This window comes from Vulpes lagopus, chromosome 14 (genome assembly GCF_018345385.1).
Source record: "Vulpes lagopus strain Blue_001 chromosome 14, ASM1834538v1, whole genome shotgun sequence".
Classification (NCBI taxonomy): domain Eukaryota; kingdom Metazoa; phylum Chordata; class Mammalia; order Carnivora; family Canidae; genus Vulpes; species Vulpes lagopus.
The window spans coordinates 4,104,328-4,124,104 of NC_054837.1; the positions used below are offsets into that span (position 1 = coordinate 4,104,328).

Consider the following 19,777-nt stretch of genomic DNA (forward strand, 5'->3'; position numbering starts at 1 on the left):
GCCTGGCTTCCAGAACAGTGCTCAGGCCACAGCTGCTAATCTTGGATGGCTAGGTACCAGCAGTTCCCATGGTCGTCGGTATGGCTTTCTCTCTTGGACTTTGCCCCTACATTTTCTGCTCTTCTGCTTCCACAGGGAAAGTGACCCAGGATCCAGACCCTTCACACAAACCAGCCATCCTGGGCTCTCAGCTGCTCAGGCCAGGAAGAATTTAGACTTATTAACTCATTTATTTCATCGTGCAAACCAGCTGGCAGTAAGAAGAGCGCCCTAATAGAAGGCAGAAGCTCAGATAGAAGGCAGAAGCTTTGTGCTTGAGCTCAGATCATCTGTGAATGTCCAGTCTTCCAGCAAGTTCCAAACGGGGCAGTTAGTAGAAAGTCAACCCCAACAAAAGGGTGGGAACTAGTTTATCACCTGTTCCTCTTGCAAGTAGCATCTCCTTCTCAGGAACTTTATAGGGTTCGAGTGGTTAGGTTCAGTAATCCTAGATTTCCTAGCTAAATATCACTTGATTATAGCCCAATGCCACACGTATTTCTAATAATTATCGTTTTACTTTAATCTCGTGTCACACTGTCATCTTTGTGATAATGACCCTGGAGAAGAAAGATGGAGTCTTTTTATCAACTGACAAATACATGATACTTGGCACAGAATCATCTCTTTATCGAGATGATATTATTAATTGTAGTTGACAATTTTTGAGGTTGATAGAAGAAACTGATGAGAATGTTAACAGATAATATGCCATGCTTGTCTTGAGCCAGAGTCAGAAAGGTCCTTTTAGCGGTCACTTTTGATCCAAGAACATCTCATACCATTGAATGAGGTTGTACAGTTTCTCACTCCCTATCACCCTAAGGCCTATGGTTTAACCCTCTTGCTCCTGAAAATAATTAAGGTGTCCTGGGCCACCACTGCCACCTAGTGGTAATTACAGAAACAGGTTGATCCAGAATTGACTCCCTCTTGTACCAGTTCCCGCATACATTCCACTCTTCTCTTTCCATCCCCAGCCTTAAAGTCCTCTATGCTATTTTGTATTACACTCAATGAAGGAGGAAATCAGATATGTTGGCTGGCAGTTCACACCTAAAGCCAAACTTTCAAGGGTCACCTCTCTTCACTCCCTCCAGCTCTGTGGCCTTGGGCAAGTTGTAGTGTTTGTCCAACTGTAAATGTAAAATGGAGTAGTAACACCACCTCCCTCTTGAAGTTGTTTTGAAGACTTCGTTATATAATTTACATAAAGTGCTAAAATTAGGAGCTGGCATACAAAAAGCGCTCAATAAATGCCAACAAATAGCAGCTGCTATAGACACATATCCTGTTTATTAGTCCCTTCACATTTCCCCTTTCTCTTCCCTTTTTGGTTCTTTTTCCATCTCTCAAATCAACCTAAATCACATCTGATATTTTGTTGTAATAAATGATTAGAGGTATTACCATGGAAAAGGAAAATAATGTCTTTTGACATGAAATTAGACGTAACTAATACAACTCATCTCTCAGCAATGCCTCCAAAGACCCATTTGGAGTCTCAGTTAAAATTTTCATTTGCTTCCTGTTTTATTCTGTTCGAGCTGCTCTAACAAACTGCTGCAGACCGGTGGTGTGTAAACAACAGAAATTTATTTCTCACTGTCCAAGATCATGGAGCCAGCAGACTCAGTGTCAGGGGAGAGACTGCGGCCTGGTTCACACACTGCTTCCTCCCTCAGTGGTGACAGGGATGACAGCTCTGTGGGCTGTGGTACTAATACCACGCATGGGGGCTCCACTTTCACGACCTCAACGCCCCTCGTGGCTCCACCCCCTTATACCATTACCTTGGGGGTTAGGATTTCAACATATGAATTTGGGGGGAGATACAGACATTCAGCCAGTAACATTTTAAACTTTCTTTTTAAAAATCAACATCAGCTGTCAAGAATAAATTTTAAAGTATTTGATTGAATTACACATCAAACGAATACTTTCTTGTTGTAAAACCTTTAAAACAGAGAGTACCCCAAAATTCTCCCATCTCCCCCAATTCCACAAATGGCCCTGGTCATGAAGATTATCCCTTTCATGTGCTTCCTCTAGGTCCTTCCCAAGCATTTTCCCATTGCCCCAACTGTGTACACAATTCCTGACTGTGGACACGGTATCCAACTCTCCATTCCTGTGATGGAGGCTTACAGATGCCCCCAGGAGCGGATGGCAGGCCCTGTTGTCTACACCAGAAGTGCAGGCCAAGGTCCCTCTACCTGACTCCCTGGTCCTATCAAGAAGCTTCCTCCTCTCCAGTGAGGACTCCAGTTACCCGCTCCTTCCTCTCTGGACCCGTGTTCACAAGTCTTAGAAGGAGAAAAATCGTCTCGACATTTGGAGCCTGAAGTGAAATCTTTCCTTCCTAAACCTGGGTCAGCAGCTTCTTTAAATTCCTGCTTCTGCTTCCCTATGGACTGAGAGTGCCCTTAGGGTTTGACTCCGACAAAGAGAAATAGAGAGGGACCAAGCAATGAGTATGCTGGCATGTTAATCTGTCACACATGTATTTTATGCATATGAACATGTATATGGTTTTATCTTGACTTACCATTTTCCCCGCAAATATCACCATGTAAATATCATTTTTAGATTGCTTTTTTATTTAACAATCCCTTGACGTAAATTTAAGAATATTTATGGAGCACTACTTCAGGGAATAACTGATGAGTTCATGACTTAAGAAATAAGCACTCTTAAAAAAAAAAAAAAAAGAAAGAAGCACTCTTAATGGTATTTTAAGAACGTCTTTCTCACAATTTTGTAGTTCTAATGTGCCGAATTCAGCAAATTTTTTCAGCTTTGCTATCTCTAAGCAGGTGTGCTAACTTTTAAGCCATTAACTTACAAATGAACTTTATCAAAATCATCTACTTCTAAAGAGGCGACCTGTATTTATATTAGAATTTCTTTAAACCTAGCTATTTTTATATATTCCCTCAAGAAATTAATTGCTTCGAAAACTTCTCTTGTGGTATGGTTCCAAAACAAACAAAAACCCTTAGAATACAATCATATTTTAAATCTTTCAGAAGTGCCTAAAAATATAATTTGGTCTTTTTGCACAAAAATTTATATAAAAACTTTTTTAAGTGTTTTGCCATTTTCTCTTATGGTAAACTGTATGTAACCAAGTTTCCCGTGTAGAATTATTTGCAAAACAAAGGACTACTGTATCTAAATGAAAGTGGAATTAAAAGTGAAGCCATATTCATAGATCCATTTTTCTTTTTCCTAAGATACTTTCTTTCCACTTTTCTATTCACAATGTATAGCAATGTGACTACTATTTACAGCTTTCCAATCCATGGACATCTCCTTTTGCAACAGTATTTGTAGATGACATACAACTGCCCATGCAAGTGGGAACTTTTGTCAAACGAAAAAAGTAAAAAGCTTTAGAAAATTTAATTCAACTGTATCTTAAAATATTTAAATATTTTTTTAAAGAAGAAGAGAAATCAAGTCATCCTTTAAGTTGTACTGGGTTTGTACAGATGGGAGTCAGGGAAGGAGATTTTAGGATAGCAACTGCTATGCTGATGTTAGTAAGTTGTGTTTTTTTCTTGTTAGTGTATCAGTACTTCACTACTCATTAGCTTTCTAATAAACTTGATACTACAGTCAAAAGATAAAGGACAAATGTCTGGATCCCTTGCATTTTACAAGTCTTTGATCATCAACCTGAAAAATGTTTATATAGAACAGACTCACCATAAACCTTACATACACAGCCCACATCTATGCTACAGACAGGTCTTTGGCATTGGAGGGGTGGGCACAAGTCAGGTGGGAGAGAGGGAAGAATGAAAGAAAACAAAAAGTCTTGTTTTCTGTTGCTGTTTTTATACCGCTGTAGCACTAAAAATACTCTTGGACTTACAGTGGGCAAGAAAAATTATTTTTAAGCTAGTCAGTAAATTGGATATTCATCTGGGATATGAAATCACCCACTTTTATTTTTATTTTTTATTCTTGGCACAGTTAGCACTTTGCCAGCATCGCCTGAAGTGGTCAAGGGGTTAAGCACTTCCATGATGTCATTTTTGCAATTACTCTTATTCCCAGGTAGGTGGTTAAAAAATGCATGCTGTACATCTGTGGACTCTGTGTCCCTCTCAAGGGCTAACTGGTTTACATGCAGTTTTCTGTGGTTAGCCGCTGAACCTGGGACTTTTACCTCGTGATTCATGATTCATGGCACCCTTCTCACTCTATCAGGTCCTAAAGCAACTGTGAACACGTAGTGATTTTCTCAACGTTTCTGTTTTTGTCTCCCATTCTGCACCATTCTGGACTCTTGCCAAAGTGAGAGGAAAAGTTGTAAATTAATGTAAAAGTTTTATCATTATTATAAGCTAAAGTAGTGATGCCTGAAATCCAAATGGTCACCGACTGGCTCTTTTGGAACTCTCAAATATCACGTAAATGCGGTGATGTCAAGGATTTAAACAGACTCTTAAAGTGGCCACTCTTTCCTATTTCTTCCCAGATTTCAACATCAATGTAAAATAATATAAGACTGTGTACACTCAAGTATAATTGGTCTTTAATTCTGACATTAAATTAGTCACTAGTGATAACACACTAACTTTCTGCTGCGCACTATGGAAGATGTAAAACTTACATAAAGGATGAGAGTCTTCATAGAGGAACGTGGTGGTCAAACCCACAGGCACGTGTTTCTTTGCTGGGGAGGGTCCCAGTCTCTACCCTCCCTTCTCTAAAAAAAGAGAGTCCTCTTCGTATGATTGCTGGGAGTATCGGCTAACGGGTTTGGCACCTAAACAGGTCTCTGATATAAATAGCACACCATTAGATATCATTATATTATTACAGGGTGACCCACTGACAAGTACTGAACTTCAAGGGCTAGACCACGGGAGCAGAGCCATTTTGAGGGCAGGGACTGTCAAGAAAGCTTTTGTGGCTTTTGGGTTGGGCTTTAACGGAAGAAAGCAGAGTCTAGGACAAAGGAGAATGAGAACAAAAGTAGAAGGTGGTCTATTGGGAGAAACCATGAAGACTCACTTGAGAGCGATGAAAGGGTGACATGCTAAGCAATGCCAGGTGGGACTGTACAGAGGAAAGATGAAAACTGGAATGTATTGAATTGTGTGCACTTGGCCAGTGTAGGTTTTAAATCTTTAATATAAACTTAGAAAACTCTTCAGGAAAAGCCCTTTCCTTTCTAGGGAGAGCCTGACCTCTTCAAACCAGAGACTCAATCCCCAGATCAGAGACGATTCCTATATATTTTGATTATCTTTGTCTGGACAACACGTAGCTTATTTCAACAACCAGTCTGCTAAGATGAGAACTATTTTAAGAGAACATTTCGCTGTTTGAGAACACGGGCCTTAAAAACACAGGCAAAGGGAAAAGCTGCTCTGAGGTAGGAGGAGGAGATAACAGAGAAAGTGGGGTGCTGAAGAGTCACGTGTACATTTACATCATCACAGTGGCAGAGCCTAAACCAGAATTTGAGGTCTGTAAATAATGAAGTCTGAGCTACTCTGTAGGGCTTTCTCTGTTCTTAATGTCCCACTTGCTTTTCAAGTTCAGTGCTTTGTAAAAAAAAATATATATATATATATACTCCTCTCAAAATCTCAGAGAGATTGAAATGTTTTTAAATAAAAACATTAAAAGGAAAAGACAGGTTGAAATTAGTTACTTCTGCCCACATCTTTTCAAATTTGTATAAAAATCTGATCCCATGGAGGAGATAACATCTAGTACCTTCTTGCTATTTGGGCACTGCCTGGCCTAGGGTCAGGGCTTGATTCACTGCTTACACAAGGACAGACCAGTGCATACCTGGAAGTCTTCCACTAATTCAACGGCATACCTCACTAATGACTGGCTAGACAGGCTGGTGTTTCTTTAAAGTGCCAGCCATGTATACATCATTCTTTTCCTCCCCGAAACAGAGAAACCCTTGTACAAACATGGGCCCAGTCTAAACTCCATGTGATGTGTGTCTTCTGTTATTCAAACATCCATTAGTTGGGCAGAATGGCCAAGAAGTCCTGGAAAATTATCCTACCTTCTAAACATACTTACGTCAGTTCTCTCCAGAGTAGATCAATGCGTAGTAAATGGCAAGTAGCAGCATAATAGAATACGATTCAAAAAATAATTAACCAGCTTACCTGCTCAAAGCTCTCTTTTCAACCGACTTGAAAAAAAGTCTGAAACTTCTGCCCACTTCTTACATGAAAGCATTAACTTTACAAAGAGGTAAGAATGTGTTATTTATGAGTGTAACGTGTCACCTGTAACAACTTTAGCAGGATGGGTGACTAAGGGAATGGGACAGAGGACGGGTTAATTTTGTTCAGACAGATGGAAACACGGGGATCTAGAGCATGATGAACTGTCCAGACACTCCGGGATGGACTTGCCATACGCTGCTTGTCGACAGATAAACAGGAAGCTTCTCAAAAACATTTGGATGGGAAAAGGATCAATAAAAACGTATCAGACTTATTGAAATGATCTGTGTTTATTTTAACAACTGTATGTGGAATATATTTATAGAATAGTAAGTACTTTGTCACTCTCAAGCTAGCAGTACTTTTGGATAAACCACTCTTACTTTGTGCCGATCCGTAATGACATACAGACACCGAGTACTATAAGGTCTTACTCCAGAACACGCTTAAGTACGATATACCACGATTCAGTGTACTTTCTAAGTAACAAGGCACGAGTCTGGAAAAATTAGCCTTACGAGATCTCTCTTTGAGTATACTTTTAGCTATTAAAGATGTACTTTTATCCAAATAAATTAATATGATTGAGGTAATAATAAGATTGTACAGAAAGCTCTATGGACTAATTAACCTTTAAAGAGTGGAGGTTTATTTCACTTCTCTAAGTACTCAAATGTTCTAAATAAAATAGTAGTACAAGGAAACTGGTTTAAGATGGGACAAAATACCCAGGGTCTTTTCTATCTAAATACAAATGAATGCCATTTTATTTTCTATTCAGAGGAAAACAGTTTCTTACTTTCTTCAATTTGTCCCAAGAGTTTATGAAAGAACTTTATTTTATTAATGAATGATCAGTAAATACTTGTTCAGTGCACAACTCTTGGCAATCTCAAAGGAAGTAAGATGTATATGTTTAAGCCCTCACAGGATGGAGACATAAATACAGAAAACTGACCCAAGAGCAGGCTACGATAAACAATACTAAACACTATAAAAATAACAACGTTGCCAAAATACATTTCGCTGAGGGTTCTCTCGTCCCACAGTCAGAGGCTCTGACTACTTTAGGGTATAAAATATTTTTATGGATGCCAACCCACACTCACAGCTAAACCACATCACTTAGTGCTCTCAAACGTTGAGTCAAAGGAAACAGAGAAAGAAAATCTTTAGTTCACTCACCATAAATCCCTACAGCTCTCACTAGGGCATTTTATTTGCAAAAAATGAAGGTAGGTGTGAAAGTACAGGTCCAACCCATCAGAGTCGGTGGTGGAACTGGTCAGAATTTCCAAAGAACTGTTTGACGTTCCCTCCAAAGATGATGCTCCAAAACCAGACAAAACTGGACAGACTTAAAAATCCAAAGAAAGCACATGCAAATTAGAGGTTTTACCAAATGTTGTAAACTTAGCCAAGGAGCTTGCTGAAAGTTACATAACGGGCCTTGTACTTTCCGCCACGGAGGGCAGAGAGACTCTGGGACAGCTCTTGAAATTCACCCTTACTGAGTTGCAAGGGGATCAGAGGTTTTCTGGGAGGAGTGTGGCAAAGCTGATCACCTGCATCAGCTCTTGTACTTTAAGCCTGATCAGTGACCCTTCATGTGCTGCCCGCAGTGCCCAGCGTGCTAGGCTGCGTCCACGGTGGTCACACGCCAAAGATGCCTGGAAACTGGTGAAGAGTCTGTGACAGCTGTTAAAATCATCATGTCATTCACTCTGTTTGATAAGCTGGCCCTTCTTCCGGTGCACCTGTAAGAGACGGTCATATGCCACGTCCGCGTGGGCCGACAAAGTGGCGAGGGGGCTACCCTGCAGCTTGAGGGCAAGCAGGCTCAACTCGCCTAATGCTCTCTGAAGGCACTTTCCACTATCTTCAGTCACTTTTGTTATATGTCAATTTTTTAATGTATCATTTTTAAGAGTGGAGAGGGAGGCCTGGGCACGTATCTGAAAAGAAATCACATAATAGATCCCTCAGGCCATACACACCTTGCCTTAGGGTCACAGAATTATTACCGTTTAGGGTTAGAAAGGGCAGTACTGACCGCCTAGGCCAACTGCTGTATCCTGGGAAAATGAGGCTGCTGGGGTAGAGATGTCACCGACTTACGCTATTCAGTTACCGGCGTATAGAAAATAACATTCGGGGGATCCCTGGGTGGCGCAGCGGTTTGGCGCCTGCCTTTGGCCCAGGGCGCGATCCTGGAGACCCGGGATCGAATCCCACGTCAGGCTCCCGGTGCATGGAGCCTGCTTCTCCCTCTGCCTGTGTCTCCGCCTCTCTCTCTCTCTCTCCCTCTCTGTGACTATCATAAATAAATAAATAAAAAAAGAAAAAAAAATAATATTCGGAACCACCGTCACGGTGAATAGCGATTAGTCTTCCGTCTTTGCAAATGCTCCACGTGCATGAATTCGAACAATTTTTCCCCAAATCTTTATGAGAACAGATACCGTCCCATTTTATAGATGGGGACACTGAGATGGGGAAAAAACCGAGTAACGTGCTACTTAGCGGCAGAGGGAAGGCTCCCGTCCGGGTTTACGGCGCCCACGAACGCTCCCAGCACGTGTCTTGGATCGCGAAGCTTTCAGGGAGGCTTCATCGAGTTTTAATCGTTCGCGAAAGGCCGAGAGATGGCGGCCCTCAACACGGGCGGCACGACCGGATGCGTCGGGGCCGCAGACTCCGTTCTGGGAAGACGGTCAGCCGGCGGGCGGGGCCGCGGCGGGGACGGCGCTCCTGACCCCACGGTGCAGCGGGCCTCGGCGAGGCGGCCTCAGCGCGCGACGGCCTCCCTGCGGCCAGTCATCCCCGCCGCTTCCCGCTGCGGCCGAGGCCTGAGGACGCTCGGGCTGTGCGCCCCGCCCCCCCCCACGCCGCGCATGCGCGCCTTCCGCCTTCCGGGCTGCGGCCTCGGCCTGACCCCACGGGGCTCCGGGCGCCTCCCTGCGCCGCCCCCCACGGAGCGCCCTCTGCCCCCCCCCGCAGCCCTCCCCGGGCGCCGCCCTCTGCGGCCCGAACCCCGCCCCCGCCCCCCACACGCACACCCCACACCCCCCACGCGCCCACCCCGTCCCAAGAACGCACACAGCCCACGCACCCCCACACCCCGCCCCACTCCCATACACACACACAGGCCGTCGCCCCCACTCCAGCCTCCATTTCCAGAGGGAAGAACACTGACCGCCCCAGCGCGCCCAGCAGGCCCTGCCGTGTCCGCCTCTCGCCCCGAGGGTCTTCCACGGCCACGAGCGCAGCCAGCAGCCCCGGCCCGCCCGGCTTCTCCGCCCTTCTGCCCCGCAGGCGCCTGGTTCCACGGAGCAGACCGTCTTCCTTCTGACCTCACGTCGGTCACTGGTCGCTGATCGTGCGTCACCACGCCTACGTCGCTCACGTCACGACCTCACGTCGGAGGTCATCCGTAGCCTCAGGGCAGAGGTCACTAGTAATGAATCCTGTATCTCAACGCCTCGATCAGGATCAGTCACCTCAGGTCCAGGGGCAGCAGGGGCCTCGATCAGTCACCTCAAGTCAGCGGTCAGCAGGGGCCTGTCACCTCAGGTCAGGGGTCAGCAGTGGCCTCTGTCACTCCCCTCAGGTCAGGGGTCAGCAGGGGCCTCCGTCACTCCGCTGAGCTCCAGGGGCACACCCGCCTCACCCCGCCCCCCAGAAGTCAGGGGCGTCCCCTGGCGGCCGCCCAAGCCCTGTGCCCGGCGCGCGGTGGCGAGGCCTGACGCTCGCTGCCCGCCCTCGTCCTTGCCCTGGGCACGTCGCCCTGTGTGCCGCCAGCGGGGGCCGCGCTGCGTCCGCCAGACACCCCGGAGCCCAGACAGCGCGTCCCCGCCTCCCGCCGTCGCTCCTTGCGGGCCCGGGGCGCGTCGCAGGTTCCGCCGGGTGCGGCCGCGCAGGAGGGAGCCGCTGCCGATGCCGCCGCCCGGAGCGGCCGCCTGCGCCCGGGGCTGGGGGACCCTGCGACTCGCGATTCTCCGAGAAACGTTGGCAAGTACGGGGACGCGCACGACACAGCGAGCGAACGAAATATATACGACAATGTGTGCGACCGGAGGGCGAGGGGCAGGGTCTTGGCGGTGGCGGCCCATCCTGGATTTTTTTTTATTCGCTTTTTTTTTTAATTTGCTTTTTTTAGAATTTGCTTTTTTTTCTAATTTGCTTTTTTCTTTAATTTGCTTTTTTTAGAATTTGCTTTTCAGCTTCACGACTCAACGAGGCTGCCGCAGTTGCGATGACCTTGTGCGGTAACCGGTTTCCAAGGGGATCCCTATACGGTGAAGGGCGGGGAGAGAAAACGGACCCCTGGGGGCCCGGTGAGTAAACTGAGGCAGGGTTGGAGGGTGGGCCGCGTCAGCTGTGACACTTCCTCTGAGCCTAGATTTGAGGCTGGGGCTGCAAAACGTTAATCACCCCACTTCCCCGCTCGGCCGGCGCAGCCCGTTGTGAAGGTGATGACTTGGGTTCCCCGGGGCGCCGAGGCTCGTAGGGCGCCCGAGGCCCACCCTGGGCAGGTGGTGTAGACGGGAGACCTCCCCCGACTGTCTCTGCCCCCCTCCAAGGCCTGGGCCCCCAACCGCGGCTCCCCATCCCCTCCACAAAGGCGAACCTGAAAGAAGATCCCCCTGAAGCACCTGCCTGGCCCTGGTTTCACGCCAAGTGGCCCCGGCACTCGGGCCCGGCTGGCGGCGGCTGCCTTCGGCCCAGACGGTGACCCCAGGGTCCCGGGATCGAGTCCCACATGAGGCTCCCTGCAGGGAGCCTGCTTCTCCCTCTGCCTGTCTCTCTCTCTGTCTCTCATGAATAAATAGAATCTTTAAAAAAAAAAAAAAAAAAAGGCCCCAGAGGAAAAAAAACCTAAAGCAGGGAAGGTCAGGGTAGGGGACTGTCCCTGAGAGCGCGGGCCAGGGACGCGCTCAGGAGGACCAAGTAACTGAAAGGAGGGAGCAGTGACCTCCCTGCGCCGGGAGTGCGGCGCCCAGACCTCAGCTGGGGAGCGGCCTCGTGGCCCCAGCCCGGCACCACCACCGGGAGTAGAGGCCCCGTGGGGGACGCTGGCTCTCAGGAGAGGGCGCTGCGAGAGCAGATGGAGCAGAACCTTCAGGAACATCGTAAAGAGTGTGCTCTGAGCAAGGCCGGAAGGCGCCCGAGGGCCTTGTGCCCTCAGGCCTGCGTGTTGACTAAAACTGTTGAATCGTTGACTCTTTTTCCCCGCGGAAAGAGAATTGAAAACATACAGCTCGAATCTCCTTGGAATACCGTCGGGGAAGCACATGCTGCCGTTGGCCGGATGGTGTGCCTCCCCCGCGCCCCCCACAGAAAATTTTAAAAAATACAAAATCCTGCTGTGACGTCCCTCCGGAATGTGACTGGATGTGGAGATGGGGCCTGGAGACAAGTGATTACGCTAAAAGGAGGCCCCTAGAGTGGGCCCTAAGCCACTGCGGCTGGCGTCCTTGTGAGAAGACCGGAGGGAGGCAGAGAGGCCCGAGGGGAGGTCACGGAGGCCGCAGGTAGAGGGAGACCGTCTGCAAGCCAAGGAGCGGGGCCTCAGAGGAAAGCACCCGCCCTCACCTTCCCCATGGCCCTCTAGACCCAGAACTGCGAGAAAGTAAACCTTGGTGGCCCAAGCCCCCCAGTCGTCGGTTCCCCTTGGGGTGGGGTGGGGGGACTGGTCAGTACAGGTAGACCACCGGATCAAATGCATGTTTTCTTGGGGGGAATGAGCCCACTCAGACCACAAAAACAACCACAAAACTACTTTTTCTCCCTACTCTTCCCTCAATAAAACTACATATATTTCTTATATATTCTGTAATATAAATATCTGGGCAGAGGATATCCTGCCTCAGTCAGTGTGGCCACGGCATACATGCTCAGGGCTTCAATTTATCTCACACACCCATAATCTTAAAAGGAACTGCTTCTCCTGAATGTTGCCAATGACGCTTCTTTGTCAGGGGCTGTTATAAGCCACCAGAGTTGTTTGTTTTTTTTTTTTTTAATTTTTGAGATTTATTTATTTATTCATGAGAGACACAGAGAGAGAGGCAGAGACACAGGCAGAGGGAGAAGCAGGCTCCATGCATGGAGCCGAACGTGGGACTCCAGCTGGGATCTCCAGGGTCAGCCCTGGGCTGAAGGCAGGCGCTAAGCCCCTGAGCCACCCAGGGATCCCGGCCACCAGAGTTTTTAGTCACCATTTTCTTACCCGCTCTCTAAAGAAAACCCCAATGTCTAGATTTTTTAATGATGACTGACTTTTGTGTTTACATGTGTGTTTTGAAAAGTGCTGGAGTTAAGTTTGGTCGAGGTAGGAATCCTCTTGAAATAATTTAGAGCTTTAAAAAATTGTTCATCGTATTGCTTACAATTTTTTTAATATTTTATTTATTTATTCATGAGAGACACAGAGAGGTAGAGGTATACGCCTGCTCCCTGTGGGGCGTCCGATGCAGGACTCGATCCCAGAACCCCAGGATCACACCCTGAGCCAAAGGCAGACGCTCAACCCCTGAGCCACCCAGGTGCCCCTGGATAAACTTCTTAATTGTCCTCAAAGTCTCCTTTTTGTCCTGAAGACTCAGGATAAAGGCAGAGTATAGATTGGGGAAATTCTGGTCTAATATTTCCGACAAAACCAAAGAAAATGAAGAAAAGGGAAGAAAAAAATGCCAATAAGCCAAATGCATAAAGACCCTCTGTGGTTGAAGTTGTTGGGGAAGAGGGTGCCTGTCTTTTTAAGGGCCTCAGTTATATCCCAACACACACGTACACACATGCAAGCACACAAGCACACACAGACATGCTCACCACATCGGGTTGCCAAATAAAATACAAGACACCTGATTAAATTTGAATTCAGATACACAACAAAAAATTGTTTAGTATAAATAGGTCCCAAATATTGGCGGTAGTTGTAGTTGCTGAATCTGGCAACCCTACCTCTGGTATGGTTTTTTCAAGCTCGAAAGAGCTGATTATTCAATATTCTGAAATTTTGTAGCTTGGTTGACATCTAGTTGGTAGCTTGAAGTCGGCCAGGGCAGAAGGATTAACACCTCCGAAACGGGCAAAATTTAAATAGCAGGGCTTTTTGTCTTTGGAGAACTGGTTGTTGAGCAGATACGAGAACACCATGGCTTCCCCCGAATGAGTAGGCCGCTCAGAGCATCATCTGAAACTTATTCCTTATGGGAACACGGGGAACTCACAATTGCAAAACACTTCGCAGTTTACAAAAATGCTTTGCATCCTTTACTTCACGGAGCCCTTACAATAACCTTGTGTTTTATTTTTAGTTACTGGATGGAGGAAAAACGTTTCAGGGAAATGAAATAACTTCCTTGAGGTTAGCAATAGGTTGAGAACCAAAGCAGTGAAAGAAGGAAGGACAAATGGGGTAAGGAGGAGTGTAAAATGACCTTCCAGATGACTGACTTATTGTAGAGAGAGCGGGTTGTAAACACCTGCCCCAACGGATCAAACGGCGGCCAACCTGACATTTTGTCAGTCCTGACATGGGGCAACATGAAACACACAATGCCACCGATGACCTATTCTTGTCAAAATGTTACCCTGAGTCAAGCTGTTGACCTAAATTTCAATGTATAGGAGATACAAGAGAGATGGAACGTATTACGCTTCACAATGAGGAAGCAGTTAGGCAAATTCAGAATGTGGAGCATCTTATGGATAAAATGGTCTAGACTTGAAAAAAAAAAAAAAAGGAATATCATAAAAAAAAAAAGTGTACAGAGGGAAGTATTTGCTAAGAGAAGCCGAAAAAGATGGGACAGCACACACAGCGTGGGAGGTTAGATTGAATTCCTCTTTAGAGAAAAAAAAAAAAAAAAGAGCTCAAAAAGATATCCTTGGCATATGTGGGGAAGTCTGAATAAAGATGTTAATTTTCTTAGGCGTGCTAATGGCATTGCACTCATGTGACAGACGGCCCTCGTTTTGGGGAACTTCAGGGTGAAAGTATCACACTGTCTGAAACTTATTTTCAGACATTTCAGAAAACAAATGTGTGCACATTCATATAAAGAAAGATCTAGAACAAACACAGAATGTTAATTGTTAAACCTGTGTGGTATGAATACAGTGTTCGTTGTACTTGCATTTCAGCTTTTCTGGTTGTTTGGGAAAAATGCATAATAAAAAGTTGAGGATATAAAAGAAAACAAAAGCATTAAATATTGAACAGACACTGGGACAAATGGAGAAGCGGTGGTTAGAAAATAAGGGGACACCTGAGTGGCTTGGGGTTCAGCATCTGCCTTCTGCTTAAGTCATGATCTCAGGGTCCTGGGAGCCAGCCCGGCATGGGATTCCTTGCTCCTCCTCGGGGAATCTGCTTCTCCCTCTGCCTCTGCCTCTCCACCCCTGCTCATGTTCTCTCTTTCACTCTGCTCTCCCTCTCTCTCTCTCTGTTTCAAATAAATAAATAAAATCTTTAAAAAAAAAAAAACCCTAATTAAGGGAAAAGAGAGAAAATATAAAAAGTTTAATGAGGACTGACCAGTAGGCACTAGATTGGCCGCTAGAGACAAACCAGAGGGACACTTATTTATTTATTTTCTTTACTGGGTATAGGATACATGCTTCTAAAATAAACTAACCCAAAACTTCCTCAAATCATCCAGAAACTTTAACCAGGTTCAAGATCCTTGCTACCCCATCAATCATCTAGAAGATAGGAAGATCATGAGATTAAATTCAGTTCTTTTATATTTCTCAAACAGCCTTTTTTTTTTTTCTTTTTTATTTACTTTTTTATTTACTTTTTTTCAAACAGCCTGATTTGTGTTTCAGTGTCTCTTTGTTCTTTTTCTCCCCAGGCTTCAGGTATATTCCAGGAGCTCTTTTTTCTTCTTCTTCTTTTTTTTTTTTATTCCAGGAGCTCTTGAGGGAGCAGTCGGCTCTCCATCAGAGGAGGCTGGTCATTGCTCCCCCTCCCCCGCCACTGAGAGGTGCCTGTCTGTTGCTGGCCCTCCACACTGTGACATCCCTCACCCTCGTCCATGGACCTTCCCTCGTCTGTCCACCCACCTTCCATTTATGTACCCGCACCTCCTGAGGGCTCAGGGAGCATGATGGTGCTCTAAGTCAGGACAGCTCTGGGATCTTGCTCTCTCGTTTGCATAAGACTTAGGTCTCCTGTGTGTGAATTCTTTTATTTCCCCTTCTCCACTCCCAGGTTGGTGGCCTCCATGAACTGCAGGGCTCAGGTCCTTTCTCAGGGATGTGACCCCATCTAAACTCTCTCGGATTTTCTTCCTCTTCCTCCCCGCCCTCCCCTCCAGCTGGAGAAAGCTTTATCTGCTTTTGAAGATAAGACAAAATCATTCAGACTGCTTAGAGTATCCTCCCAAACCTTTTGTTTATGCCCCAAGTTCTAGGCTTTTAAAACTCCGAAATAAATATTTACTCTTGTTCTCAGGATTCCGCTGGGTCATCACTCCTGAGGTTAAGTGTAGTCAGACCCAGATGCCACCTAATTAGATGAAGGAGGACAACATAGCAGGCATATGGGAAAAGCCCTTTGTTTTAAATATCAACACATTATCTGCCACATTTATAAAAACACTAATGTGTGCTTACCCACTATTCAGCGAGAGTACCAGCCCTCCTGCAAACATGTTCTAATTCGGAGTATAGTAATCCTTTCTGATCACTTTTGATCTCAGGCTTTTGTGTGGAAACAAAATGAATTCTCTCTAACAGAGGGCAATCCAATGCAAAAATAATACAAGGCATATATGAAATTTTTAATTTCCTAGTTGCTGCATTAAAAATTAGGAAGAAACAGGTGTAATCCAGGGGATAATTGTTTCATTTGACTGAATATGTCCAAAACATTATCATTTCAACATGTAATCAACAGCAAAAATTCAATACTTTACATCCGTTTTTTTTATGCTAAAACTTTGAAATCTAGCATATATTTTATACTTACAGTAATATCAACTTGCATTTAGCTACATTCCAAGCTAAATACAGTAGCTACCATACTGGATGGTGTGACTCTACTTTGTTTTTCAATATATGACAAAGTATCAGAAACTTCCAAAGTAAATATTATTTATTTTCCTAAGTGGATTAAGGCTTTCTGATGTTTCTGGTGTGTTTTCTTCCTTTGATTCATGGAAGCAAACAAATGATAATAAAAATACCTGTATATCACATGTAGAAACTACAATCTTCTGCCTTGGAAAACTATGCTTTTAGGTTTATGCAATTTTTTAAATTATTTTTTGTTTATCCATAGTATGTATGATTTGTCAGAAGTGATAAATAAGAATTCTGACCAGACTCTGAATTTATAGGGTCATTGTTGATCAGATGACAAAACTTCCTGGCAGATGACACTAGATATGGGAAGAGACAACATGTAAAGAGAAAGAGAAGCTGAAGATAGTTTGAAAAACCAGATTTTTAAAGTTTCAGCTAGTGTTTCCTGATGACACTTAGCTGCGTTATTTTTGCAGGGCAGAGACAGTGAAATTTTACAAAAATTGGAAGAAAGCCTAGTAACTAGGAAGGTTCAAGGAAAGTTTCAGCATTCAAAAGGGAAATGACATACGTAAAGAAACATGGCATTGTGGAGACTCCATCTGTAGGGACACAAGTGACAGGGTCTCTGTACACGTGCTTCCCGAATGCTCCCATAGTGTTTCCCACGTCTTAGGAACATATTTTTATGTCAAAGAACACAACAGAAGTGCAACTTGTTGAAACCTGGCACAATAGTGAAATACTAAGCAATCAGGACATAGGTTATACGAATTGAATTATTTATATGCTTTGATCAAAAGCCAAAAGTATGGCACTCGACATGATAATTGTCTCCACGTTTGATTCATATTACAGTCATTCTCAACATAATGGTTCCCACAATATTCTGGGATTTGTTCTTTTTTGCGAATATCCTATGTTCTGCATCTATCAGCTTTTAAATTCCTGGATAGCTATGGCAATCTCTTCCATTGGCGCCAATTTTTGATGACAAGGCCATTCTTAGAAATATGGCCAATGGAAAAAAAAATATGGCCAATGTCTAAAGAGTTCCTCAAACGCAAATACTTTGTAACTAAAATGGCGGCTTGGCTGCCATATGGTATGCTGCTAGCAATCACACTGGGAAGCAGCAGGTCAATTTAGTCCTTTCTAAAACCTATAGGTTGTTCACTAATTTATAAAGAGCTGATCTGATCAGTTGTATAAAATTAACTGTAGAGTCAATCACATTTTTTTTAATTCCGCGCTACATAAAGTCCCTATACCTAAAGCATCAAACATTAAAAATTATAAATTTGAGCCCAAAGATTCTTGTCTTAGAGTGACATTAATTTTAGCAGTACCTGGCTGTCTCAGTTGCTAGACCATGCAATTTTTGATCTCAGGGTTGTGAGTTTAAGCCCCATGTTGGGTGTAGAGCCTACTTTAAAAAATTAATTAATTAATTAAAAAAAAATTGGGGGATCCCTGGGTGGCTCAGTGGTTTAGCGCCTGCCTTCAGCCCAGGGCATGATCCTGGAGTCCCAGGATCGAGTCCCACATCAGGCTCCCTGCACGGAGCCTGCTTCTCCCTCTTCCTGTGTCTCTGTTTCTCTCTGTGTTTCTCTCATGAATGAATAAATAAAATCTTAAAAAAAAAAAAAAGAAAAAATTTATTAGTAAAGGAATTGCTTTAACTAAGTGAGAAATATTTTTTTATGAACTGAGATCATAACAAAATTGAGAAAATTTTTATTCCATTTACCTTGGGCAGGCTTCTAACTAACAATCTGGACAAATTGCCCAGGGAGTTTTAAAGATATAATAAGGGGGAAAATCCTATAAGAATGTGACATTCTCTTTCTAAGAGTTGGTGTAATTTAATCTCATTCATTTAAAAAACACGTCTGTGACTCTTTCCCAGTAAGGGATCTCATAAAATTTGAAAAATATCATTTAAAGTTATGTTCTAACTCTCTAAGAGAACTCTTTTGAGAAAGCATAATGAATGCTTTTAGATTTCAGGGCATAAATATAGTCTGAAATGGTTACTAAAGTGTATTTGTTAGATTTATTATTTCCTTTAAAGAACTCATGTAGCTGCCTAAGATTTATCAAAGTGATGGATACCAAGAAAATAATCCGTGGTCTTAATTACTACGTTCCCAAACCATAAAGAATGATACTAGGATCAGAGGGTAAAATCGCTGCTTTGATCACATGGAACAAACATCATAGAATCTTTACTGCCACACAAACACATCTCTATGAGGAATGGGGGGGGGTTGGTTTTTGTTCTTTTGTTTTTTTACAAAATACACAAAAATTACATTGTTTAGTGTTTACTCAGGTAATTAAAAGCCCAAGCTAATACTTTCCTGTAGTAGTATTGATAACATCTCTCTACCTAAAAATATTCAGCAGGACCAGTAGATGATATGTGTGGTATGTCCCTCCTGAAGTTCTACAATCCAATGAAAATTTTCAAATTTGAGAGAGGAATGGAATTTTCATTTCAACTTAGGAAAGTCTCGTATTTTTAAAATCACTATCTGTAGCATCAGCTCTGAGCCAGTGAATCTCCAATCTATACCCAAAACTCAAGTTTCTCCCTTGGGAGGCACAGATACATAGGCCCAGCTCATCTCTGAGCTCTTCGGTCTGGTTCTCCCAAAAGCACCTCAAACTAAACACTTCTACACTGGAAGACATTGTCATCTGTCCTCATCCTCATCTTTTTGTGTCACTTATCCTCGTGGATGATACTACCACTCCTTCACTCTCCCAGGGCAAAGACAATTGAAAGATATTTTAAATGGCTCTTTATTATCCACATTCAGTCTTTTCAAAAGTTAGGTCACAAAATGGTGTGACATAGGGAATTCAAAGTGTTCTCTGTGTCTGGAATAATTACTAGAGCAGAGCATTATGGTGAGGACCACATCTACTGTCTTCAGGTGAGACTCATTTTTTCCCAAGTAGGAGAGAAGCTACTTGGGTGGTCTTTATCAGCCAGAGACACAAGAATGACCTCGGAGGAGATAAGGGTCGTCATCTTCTGGAGACAGACAGAGCTTGGACAATGGTAGCCCTCCCTTTCGATCCTCATTTCTCTCTACAAAGGAGAATAGTCAACCCTCCCAATCCTGTCCTTAGGATTACAGGTGTCAAAACCCTCCCTTTCCATGCCACATTGAGTGCGGATGGTAAAAAATGCTTGCCTGAAACTTGTGGAGCCATCAAACTAGTAGAACACTCGATGGTATTGGGTGTGCAGAGAGGGTCAGGAGACAAGAAGGCAGCGAGACAGGGAGCCCCGGGACGCAGTCTACATTCCCAGGCAACCCTGTGTGAGTCGACATTTCCCTTGTTTAGACTGGAGACTGAGGCTTAGGTCATACTTCCAGCTCCACCACCACCACTGCACCCAGGGCCCGGGCCATCCCTTCATTAAGAAGTCCTTCTCAGCAGGAAAAGCTGTGGGATGAACAGATCTCCCG

General features: G+C 44.4%; 1 long non-coding RNA gene across 1 annotated transcript in view; it reads left to right on the forward strand.

Annotated features, from left to right (window-relative positions):
- The first annotated feature begins 10,468 nt into the window (after nt 1–10,468).
- LOC121475656 overlaps nt 10,469–19,777 on the forward strand; it is a 114,653-nt gene continuing 105,344 nt past the window's right edge. Inside the window, exon 1 of the long non-coding RNA XR_005983790.1 lies at nt 10,469–10,591. This is a non-coding gene — a long non-coding RNA (uncharacterized LOC121475656). The remainder of the gene's footprint in view (nt 10,592–19,777) is intronic.